At 44.4% G+C, this 11,249-nt stretch overlaps 1 pseudogene; it reads left to right on the top strand.

Annotated features, from left to right (window-relative positions):
- Positions 1-9,973: 9,973 nt before the first annotated feature.
- Positions 9,974-10,424, top strand: LOC125390302 (large ribosomal subunit protein uL15 pseudogene; annotated as a pseudogene).
- The last annotated feature ends 825 nt before the right edge of the window (positions 10,425-11,249 follow it).

Raw genomic sequence — 11,249 nt, 5'->3', positions numbered from 1 at the left:
CCGCTGCACCTCCCAGGGCGGAGACCCTGACCGCTGGAACCAGCCGACTCGGGGTTGAGCGACTCCATCCAGCCTCCTTCGGCTAGGGAAAATTGCTCTGCTGGCCGCACCCTGGACGACTGAGGAGAAGGAGAACCCCAGCATCAGCCTCGCTCCCCTTCTCCCCTAGATAAGCGCTCCAGCTGCAGCGGCTGGCGTCAGGGAAACGGGCCCTAGCGAGCCGGTCCTGTTCTGTGACTCTGGCTGCCAGACTTCTTCGCTCACGTGTGCTATCACCAATTAACAAGAGGTAGTTTGGCTTTATCTCTTGAATATAAAACTCGGTGCAATCTAAGAGATGGTTAATGTCACCCTCCCGGGCCCTCCCACTGGCCCTTTCCATTGGCAAACTACCAGCGCAGGCCAGGAGCTTCTTGCGCTTAACGACGGAAACTGGGCACCGCTGGCTCCGTCTGTGAAGGACGCCCCAGTCTCTCTCTACTGCCCTAAGTTGGCCTTGGCATATTGTCATCTAGAAATGAGCCTTGGCAAGCTTTACTAAGCTGAATTTTTGTTGCTAAAACCAGAGACTAGCCTGTGATAAATAAATATTTTTTTTAAGTCTCCCCTAGCTGGGGACAACCACCCTAGCTGGGGACAACTAGGTAAGAGTGCTCAATCGCTGAAGTTCCCGGAAGCTTTTTCCCAAGGCTCCTGCTCTCTTCCGTTGTTTTACTGCCCTTATCCCAATAACATTAACTGAACAATATGCAAGGTGTGTCTTGAAGACCTTTGTCACAAATGAGACAACCTAGACTGGGTAGGTATTCCTGCTTACCCTGCCTGGTCAAACAAACAAACAAAGGCTCAACAAAAATCAACATCGGTTTTTTAACAGACAGGGAGTTGAAGTTTCATTGCTAGTTGATTAGAGCGCCCTCCTGTGTCTCCACATTAAAACACAATGTGAGAAGTTCAACGCCCCTTATGAGGTTACAATCTTAGCATTAGAATGCAGAGTATCAGTTGTCGTTCTAAATACATTCCAGGGGGGTTTTCAGCTGAAAGATTTTCGGTAGAAACTTCTGTTGGACTGCAGCCAAGATTGCAAGGGCTGCCATGGTAAAGGACTGCACCCATTCACTTGAGGCAGCCAGCGTCTGAAGACCTGTGTTACAAGAATGAATTCCCTCATATGCTAAGAGCCCACTTTCCAAAGCAAGCATTTAACCCCCAGTCTCTTTTACATGGGTCCCCAATTTAACCTCAATGAACAGATGAAACTGGAAGCTAGTGAGGCTCATATCACTCCGCCATGCCAGAAAGGGCCAGCTCTACTTATCTGGCGTAGCGGCCACGAGATCAGTGTAGAGAGAGATTCAGACTCGCCGCCTTCTTCACTTCACTGAATCCTTCCGGTTGGGTTGCTCTGCTCAGCAGATTTGAGGTGCTCCTCGGCCCCAGTAATGAGATCTTTCGCTTGAATTATCCAGAGTTGCTCTTATTACTTACAACGAAGAAAATTACTTACTCGTTTTGTGTTTATTGAGAAGCTACTAAAAGAAAACACTGGACGGGGACTCAGAATGTTCCAGAGGCCTTCCTTGCCTCCTGGAGCTACAATCTGGATATTCCCAGACATCTAGATTGCAGCTGTATAAGTGAGCGCAGGCACAGACAGAGGGCCTGAAACAGCTGTTTGTCTTTGCAGTTCTGGGGACTAGAAGTTCAGGATCAGTGTAGCAACATTGTCCAGCTCTAGGTAGCTACCCCCTCACCGCGTTCTCACACGGGATAGAGAGAGGGCCAACAGCGGCTCTCAAGACAGGTCCCACCCTCAAGACGTCATCAAACTCCCAAAGGCCCCATCCCCTAAAACCATCACATTGGGGCTTCAACATATTCATTTGGAGGGAACATGATTTAATCTAAAGTGTCATGTCCTTAATCTTACATTTATTTTCTAGTAGCCATATTATAAAGAAAAAAAGAAACACATGACATTAATTTTAGTAATGTATTTTATGCCAATACACTCAAGATATTATTCAAAAATGCCTGCCATGCCAATATGAGAACACAAGTTCAGTCCCCAGCACCTACTTAAAAGTTAGATCTTAGAGCTGGGCAGTGGTGACACATACCTTTAATCGCAGCACTCAGGAGGCAGAGGCAGGCCGCTCTTTGTGAGTTCAAGGCCAGCCTGGTCTATAAGAACGAATTCCAGGACAGGCTCTAAAACTACACAGAAACCCTGTCTAGAAAAACAAACAAACAAAAAAGTTAGATCTTGCAGTGAAACGTGATCCCAGTACTGGGGAGGCAGAAACAGGCTACTCTCTGGGGCTCCCTATTTAGTCAAATCAGCAAGCTCTAAGTTCAGTGAGAAACTCATATCTCAAAATATAAAGTGAAGAACAACAGAGGAAGAAACCAGATGCTGACTCTCATCCCACACACACAAATCATTTCAACATGGTGCCAATATGAAAATCATGAATGGAACATTTAAAACTCTTGTTTCAAAATTCAAACTAGCCGCACTTCAAGTGTTCGATAATTAATGGCTTCCACGTTGGACGGCATAGCTCTACGGTATCCAAACCAAACCCAATCTGAGAGATCTGCCGAGTGTGCCGTTTCCCTTTGCAGATAATGAAATGGACACCCATAAGCTGGCTGGAAAGGCAGAGATGGATCTAAGCAGGGTATGGAAAACTGAGGCAGGAGGAGCCTTGGCTCCCGGCCAGCCTGGATACACAGTGAATTTCAAGCAGCCTGGGCTCCATGGGGAACAACATGTCTTACAAAGTGGAAAGGAAAGGAAAGGAAAGGAAAGGAAAGGAAAGGAAAGGAAAGGAAAGGAAAGGAAAGGAAAGGAAAGGAAAGGAATGGAACGGAACGGAACGGAAAGGAGAGGGTGAATAGCGGACTAGGACAGCCAGATTCTGTAGGAAAGCTGAAATAAAGTTGCACTGTTAGCTCATACAAAGAAAACTCACAAATATGACCCCACCAAATATTAAACACTTGGCATTGTGCTAGATGCCAAAGGAAATGTGAGAGATGAAAATATACTTCATGGCTTACTCAAAGTTCAGAGAAAGGTAAGAACACATGTAAAGGGGACTCCAGTTAAGAACTCTGGCTGCTCTTCCAGAGGACCCGGGTTCAATTCCCAGCAACCACATGGTAGCTCACAACTCTTGGTAAGTCCAGTTCCAGGAGATCTGACATCTTCATACCCAAAACTATTAATAAATAAATAAATAATTTTTAAAAAATGGGCCTGGTGGGGAAGACTATGAATAAAGCTTAAGAATCACAGACCTTGGTAGATGGGCTTGTATCCCAAGCCCTGGCTCTGGGATCTCCCTACATTATTTATTGCCTGCAGAATTAGGAATGCCAATGCCAGAGCTAGGTCAGGAGAGTGGCATCTGAGTAATAAATAGCTTGACGCTCCCCTCCACCAAGTAAAAGGTAGACGCTTCCAATTCCTGACGTTTCCATCAGCAAGAACGCTTCGTATGGAAGAGGTGACCTGGCTCAAGGCTGGTGCAGTGTGTGGTCCCAGGGTGTTTACACAGAGTAAATATGGAAAAACTGAGGAAAGCAAGCTGAGTCTGGCTTGGTCTTACTGCAGTCTTTCTCAGGAACACCTAATATGCTTGCAGCCATCCTACGATTTCAGCTTCAAGATTGGGATCCTTAGTGTGTCCCACAAGCCCTGTATGAAAGGCCTCGGGGGTGGTATCATCTCATCCCACATCACACCCTTCTTTTCTCTGCTTCTTGCCACTTGGTCTTTCCAGTTCCTCTGGTTCTATCCAGGTCGGTGCTAGCATTTGATCCATGGAACTTACTTCAGTTTGTAACTGTGCGTTGTTCATTTGGCTGTTTGAGTAATGTCCATCCCCTGCCTAGAAGTTCCACGAAAGCAGCAGTTGGGCTTGGTTCTGCTTGTTATTTCCACAGACCCCAACACAAAGTCTGACACACAAAAAGAGCTCGTTTGCTATTCATTGAATGACTCTGCAAATAAAACATATTGTGAGCCCCCAAGACAGGGAGAGATTATTCAGCCTTTGCTAAATTGATCTGAGCACTCACCCCAACGAAGGCTTTATGGAGGGGCCAGAATTGTACAGGAAAACAGTTTGGAAAGTGTGGAGCCAGGGACTGAAGGGAAATGGCTTAAATCCCAATCCTATTCACTGTATGATCCTAGAGGACTCCGTTGAGGCAGCTTGGGTGGGTCTGCTGTGATCTCTTTCTTGTTTGTGTCCCCCCTTTTACACAGAATGATCTGAATCGTTTTATTTATTTTAACGTGAAACCCTTGCATCGTGGTACATGCTTGCAATCCCAGTGTTTAGAGGGCTGAGGCAGTAGGATCGACTTCCGGCCAGCAGGACTACATAGAGACTTCAAGGCTAGCCTGAACTATAAAAGGAGACCTGTTTCAAACTGATCAAAAACAAGACATCAAAAGCAGTAATTCTCCTTGTAAAGATAATTTAATTTAATGAGATTTCCTTTGGGCAGTTTCGGCATAGTTTTGTTTTCCTCTTGCATATGTATCCAAAAAGCACATAAAACTCAGTTTTAACTAGGGCCTTGGGTAATTCAAAGGAATTACTTCCTAGAAACCAGTCCATGCTATCGTATTTCTCTGGAGAGAAGCCATGTTCCCTGGTCCTGAACAGATCGACTCTGAGGATAGCGTAAGAAATAGGTACTATCGCTCACATTTAGCCTCCCAAGAAGCACACACCAAAGTGGTTATTTTACTCTGCTAGCTTAATGATCTTCTCTAACTAACCCCTACACAAATGCTAAAGGAGCCCTGATGAGATCATCAGAGACCTTCAGGATCCTGAAGAAGTCGGCATCTCCAAGGTAAAGGCTATTGCCAGAGCTGCTCCTGTTTGAGGAAGCCCAGATGAGGGAGGATACCATGCTAGAGGTTGCCCAGACTCTCCCTCCACACTCTGCTTCCCAGGGAGTGGAGACCGGCAGAAGATGGGCAAGGCCCAGGGGATGGGGCCAGATGACGAGTTGGTGGACCACATGACCAAACTAGGGTCATAGTTAAGGAGCATGGGTTCTTCCAAACTATAGGGGAAAAATAATTAAACTTGAACCAAAATGCTCCATTTTCTCCTATAACTGTTTAAAACAAGTTTAAAGTTAGCAAGTTTAAAACAGCTAAATGAATAAACAGACTGTTTTATTTAGGGTTACTATAGTTGTTATAAAACACCATGACCAAAACAAGTTGAGGAGGAAGGAGTTTATTTGGCTTACACATCCACATCACTGTTCATCATCAAAGAAAGTCAGAACAGGAACTCAAACGGACCAGAACCAGAAGGCAAGAACAGATGCAGAAGCCCTGGAGGGGCCCTGCTTACTCGTTTGCTTCCATGGCTTGCTCAGCCTGCTTTCTTATAGAACCCAGGACCACAAGAGTAGGGATGGCACCACCCACAATGGGCCAAGCCCTCTCCCAACGACCGCTAATTAAAAAAAGATGCTGTACAGCCAGATCTTATGGTGGCATTTTCTTCTCAATTGAGGGTCCCTCCTCTCAGATGACCATAGGCTATGTCAAACTGACATAAAACTGTCCAGCACCGACCCCATAACCACAAGGAAAAATAGCAAAGTAACCAGCTACCCGACCCACCCTCTAATCCATTGGCACCAAGTACGTATGGCTCCTCACTAAGTTTCTTTCTCTCTTTTTATTTATTTATTTATTTTACATACCAACTGATAAATTTCTTTATACTACCACACTCCTGGGTAAATTCAGTTTTTCGTCCACTCTGGTACACACACTGACATAGAAGAACACAGCTGAGAAAATCGCAAGACTCTTCTACTAAATGAAATCCATGACCACTAATGTCAACTGGCCTTTTAATTCTACTTAGTGATAATACAGTAATCCCCTGGACCATTTGCTCCTCTTTGCTTTTTCCTGGGTCACTCTTAATGTCCTCTCTCCTTAAATTTCCAACACCTTGTCATCCTCATTCACAGCTGATATCCTTACATCCATCTTATTGAGAAAATAAAAGGCAGATCCACAGGTTACATTCCAGATCTGTGCCTATGTCTTCAGCCTGCTTTCTTGTTACTGCAAAAGAGCTGCCTGTACTTCTGTTCAAGCAACACACATACATGCATGCACACATACATACATACACACACACATACACATATACATACGCACACACATACACATATACATACGCATACACACAAGCACACATATATACACATACACACCAAATTCCATTCCTTCTCACTCCACAAGGATATTACTACAACTGGTTTTCCCTCCCTGTTGGATCACTTCTGCCAACATACAAATTATAATCCCTCTGTTATATATAGTAAAAGATAATGCAGGTTTAGTAGAGAGGAGCTGAAACAAATTAGACTTTAGAAGACTATAGAGTTGCAGCCGTGGTCGGGTCTGGAAGGGAGAAAGCAAGATGCAGAAAGTGCGTCAGCAGGAGAGGCAGATGTCAAGGATAGCCTAGCAGGGGCTGGGAAAGGAAAGAGCCTTACCCTTCAGCTCCAAAGAACAAAGGGAGTTTCTCATCCTTACAGGTTCTTTTTGGGGGGGGGGGCCGGGGAGGATCCACATCATATGACCTAGGCTAAATCCCAGGATTCACAAGGCAGGGAGGCACAAGATGAAGGTAGTGTTGTAATTCAAGGTTGTCTTGGGCCCGGGTGTCAGAGCTGTGTGGTTGCTCCCAGCTGCAGAGGGAAGGGAGACAGCAAGGTCACAGCAGGCTTGGCTTATCAGCTCTGGGGAGAGACTGCACTGAGTGGCTTGGGTTCTGGGAGACAGGAGTGGGAATTTATGATCTAATGCTCTCTATCAAGGAAAAAAATGTTTCTTGACTTTGGTGAAGGAGGCCCTTCTGTATTTGTGTTGCTTTCATTGGTTATTAAAGAAACTGCCTTGGCCTAATTGATAGGGCGGAACTCAGGTAGGCAGGGAAGACAGAACAGAATTCTGGGAGGAAGAAAGCAGAGACAGGCAGACGCCATGGTTCTCCTGCCCGAGAAGGACGCTGGTTAGGCTCCTGCCGGTAAGCCACAGTCAAGTGACAATACACATTAATGGAGATGAATTAAACTAATATGTGAGAGTTAGCCAAGAAGAGGCTAGATATAATGGGCCAGGCAGTATTTATATGAATACAGTTTCTGTGTGATTATTTCAGGTGTAAGCTAGCAGGGCAACTGGGACAAACAAGGGGCCCCATTCCTTCTACTACAGAGTGACGCCCAACGTGGTAAACTGACTCCAGTTTTTGTGAGTTGTCACCCATGCTAGGTGGCTTTTTTGCTCCTGCAACTGCATTTATGTCGTCCATATTCCCATAAGTACCCAGTAACTGATAATTCTACAAACAACTCCAATATAGTCACAGATTCACTAAACTAGACTTGAATAGAATTGATCTGTCATAGATGATTACACAGGAAACAATAGATGTTTGCTTGTCTCTCTAGGAAAAGCCACACAACACTTACCAGCTGAGTTACCCAAAAGACATCTGAAACGCACTATGTGTCTCCCCAAATCCACTCCTGTCTCAGTCTCTTTAACTTAGTAAGTGGCAAACTAGTTAGACTGTTTTTCTCCTTCCATATTTAATAAATTCCAGAAGTCCCATGTGGTGCTACATTTTTATTTAATGTTAATTGGTTTTTGCCTGTATGCATGTCTGAAGCCCTGGAACTGGAGTTACAGACAGGTGTGAGCTGCCATGCGGGTTGAACCCAGGTCCTCTGGAAGAACAGTCAGTACTCTTAACCACTGAGCCGTCTCTCCAGCCCCGTGATGGCTACTTTTAATAGCTCACTTCACCAAACCTAGAATCAGCCGGGAAGAGGGTCTCAATGAGGGACTCTCTAGAGATGAAGATGGCCTGTAGGCGTATCTGGGGAGATTGTCTTGATTGTGTTGATATGCTCAGTCCTCTGTGGGTGGCGTGATTTCCTTGACTTTGGGTCCTACAATGGATGAGCACAGAGGTGAGCTGAGCAGTGAGCACGCACCCATTGCACCCATTTATTCTCTCTGCTCTTGACTGTGGATATGAAGAGTCACCTCGATTTCACCACATGATGAACAATGGCGTGGAACTGTGAACTAAAATAAATCCTTTATCACCTTAGTTCTTTATATCAGGGTGTGTTATCATAGCAGCAGAAATGAAACTAGGACACTCGCGTTAGGATTTGTCTGGAATTTGACCTTCTCTGCACATCTCCACTGTTGCCACTGAGGGCCAATCACTAACACCTTTCACCTGCAATAAACCACACCCTAATCCATTCAGGGTGAAAGTGGCTTCTCATTCTGCAAGTCCTCCCTTGCCTCTCAGACATGAGTTCCCTTCCCTCCTTCATGTGGCCTTCATATTCTGGGCATGTTCCCACCTTGGACCCCTGATCTCTGAGGTGATACCAGTCCCTCATGCATGTGCTAGGATGCCTTTGTCTCTCTGATTTAAAGAAGAAACCCTTTACCTTGGAAGAACCTTGTTTTCCTCTCTTGTTTTATTTTCTAATTCTAACCACCATCAGAAATGTTTTGCATCTTGACTATATTTTTTTTTCACAATCTGCCCCTCCACTAAAATGAAGAGGATTTGTGTGTGGCAGGGGGTATCATTACTATATTCTTAATGCCAAGGCTTACTTATAAAATAAACACCTGATAAATTCCTGAAATATCTAAATTTTTTGAAAGTCCAGCAGAAGGTAAAATCACCAAAATTCTTCTTGCCAAGCTAAAATAACACTGATATCAAATCTGACAGAGTGAAAAGCAAAAGAGAAAAAAAGAAAACTAAAGATCAGCTTCATATTTAAATACTTGACATAAAAATAAGCAAATAAAACGGAATAACATATGAAAGGGAAAATGAGAAAAAATGTTAACAAATAAAGCTTAATAACACATGAAAGGGAAGATTCAGTCTAGAAATGGATACAAGCATAGATCAATACAAGGAAATCTGTAAATGTAATTTATCACATTTATATATCAAAAGAAGACAAAAATTGCAGTAATTCAATGAAAAGAATCACAATAAGATAATTCACTGGGGATCTGACTCAGAGGCAGAGCACTTGCCTAGCAAGCAGAAGGACCTGTTTTGAATTCCAGTACCACCCTTCCCTTCCCCCTCAATAAAGAAAAAAAAATCAGTGTTGTGCATGGTGATGCATGCCTATAATCTCAACCCCCTGGAACAAAGGCAAAGAGATGGCAAGTTCAAAACCAGTCTGGGATTGGAGAGACGGTTCAGTGGTTAAGAACCTGGCCACTATTCCAGAGGACTGGGGCTTCAGTGCCCAGCACCAACAGGGCAGCTCACAATCACCTGTTAACCCCAGTTTCGGGGGGATTCTGATGCCCTCTACTGGGTTCCGCAGGCACTGCATGCATGTGGTTTATGGTACAGACAAAATGGCCATACACACAAAATAAAAGATTTTCTTTTTTTAATTCAGTAATAAAAATGGTTGCTAATCTCTGCACTTGAAAGGCAGAGAAGCAAACGGATCTCTGTGAGATCGAGAACAGCTTGGTCTACATGGTGAGTTTCAGGACAGTCAGAGCTGCACGTAGAGACCCTGTTTGTAAAAACAAAACAACAATTGATTGCTCATTTAATATACAAAAGTATACCACAGTCTCTCCAGTAACTCGTTAGAAAAGCCTGTAGTAAAAATCCCAGCACTGGCTGGGCGGTGGCGGCGCACACATTTAATTCCTACCCGGCTTCCCCCCATGCATTCGGGAGGCAGAGGCAGGCGGATCTCTGAGTCTCTGAGTCTGGTCTACAGAGGGAGTTCCAGGACAGCTAGGACTGTCTAGAAAAAAACTGTTTCTAGAAAAAAACATGTCTTGAAAAAAGACGAGACCTCTTTCCTTTCTGCCACCGTCATGCCATCCAGACTGAGGAAGACCCAGAAACTCCCTGGCCACGTGAGCCACGGCCATGGCCGCATCGGTAAACATCGCAAGCATCCAGGAGGACGCGGGAACGCTGGAGGCGTGCATCATCATAGGATCAACTTCGACAAATATCATCCAGGTTACTTCGGGAAAGTTGGTATGAGGCATTACCACTTAAAGAGGAACCAGAGCTTCTGCCCGACTGTCAATCTGGATAATCTGTGGACGCTGCTCAGTGAGCAGACCCGGGTTAACGCTGCCAAGAACAAGACTGGAGTTGCTCCCATCATTGACGTCGTGCGATCGGGCTACTGCAAAGTTCTGGGCAAGGGAAAGCTCCCTAAGCAGCCTGTCATCAGGAAAGCCAAATTTTTCAGCAGAAGAGCTGAAGAGAAGATAAAGGGTGTTGGAGGTGCCTGTGTTCTGATGGCTTGAAGCCACTCAGGGAGGCCAATTAAATGCTAACATTTTCCAGAAAAAAAGAAAGAAAGAAAGAAAGAAAGAAAGAAAGAAAGAAAGAAAGAAAGAAAGAAAGAAAGAAAGAAAGAAAAAGGGAAAAAAGACAAGAGAGAGACAGAGAGAGAGAGCGCTCAATGCTGGCTTCTCTAGTGCTCCCATCTCTAGGAAGCTGATGTCTTAGATAGAAGAGCCCTTGAAGGCCATGGTACTTTTTGCTGAAGGGTACTCACTGTTCAAATATTTCATTGTATCATGTAAACTATGATCTCACACAAAAGGGTTTGTTTAGCTATAGCGTCACTTTAACTACATTTACACACTATAAAACATAACGTGAAAAAAGACAACTACCAAGGCAAAAGGTAAACTGGCTGTCCAGGAGTGCCTGGCTAGGTTTCAATGTTTCCATTACTGCTTCTTTGGTATTTATGTGTCTTTTTTATCTTCTGGGAGCAGGCAAATGGTACAAAGCTCAAAAGCATCAAGAAAAATAAAGGCTTTCTTTCTATGAGCCCAAATTTAGTTCAAGCAATTTTTTTAATTGATAAAAACAAAAACCTTAAAGTCTGTGGTTCAGGGAACAGTGGTGCAGCAGTGCTGAGCCTCTGTCTCTGAGCGCTCGTTGCACTATTTGATAGACTTTCTGCCTTTGGAGGAGTGGCTGAGGGATACACAGAGCTCACTACATAGACAGAGAAGATTAGCAATTTTTGCAACTTTGCTGTAAGGCAAAAATTAGGAGCCTGTCTACAAAGTGACAGCCAGGACAGCCAGTGCTGTTATATACAGAAACCCTATTTTGTAT

Source organism: Myodes glareolus, chromosome 13 (genome assembly GCF_982192425.1).
Source record: "Myodes glareolus chromosome 13, mMyoGla1.1, whole genome shotgun sequence".
NCBI lineage: Eukaryota > Metazoa > Chordata > Mammalia > Rodentia > Cricetidae > Myodes > Myodes glareolus.
The sequence above is the reverse complement of the archived record's forward strand: the minus strand, read 5'-3'. Positions and strand labels throughout refer to the sequence as shown.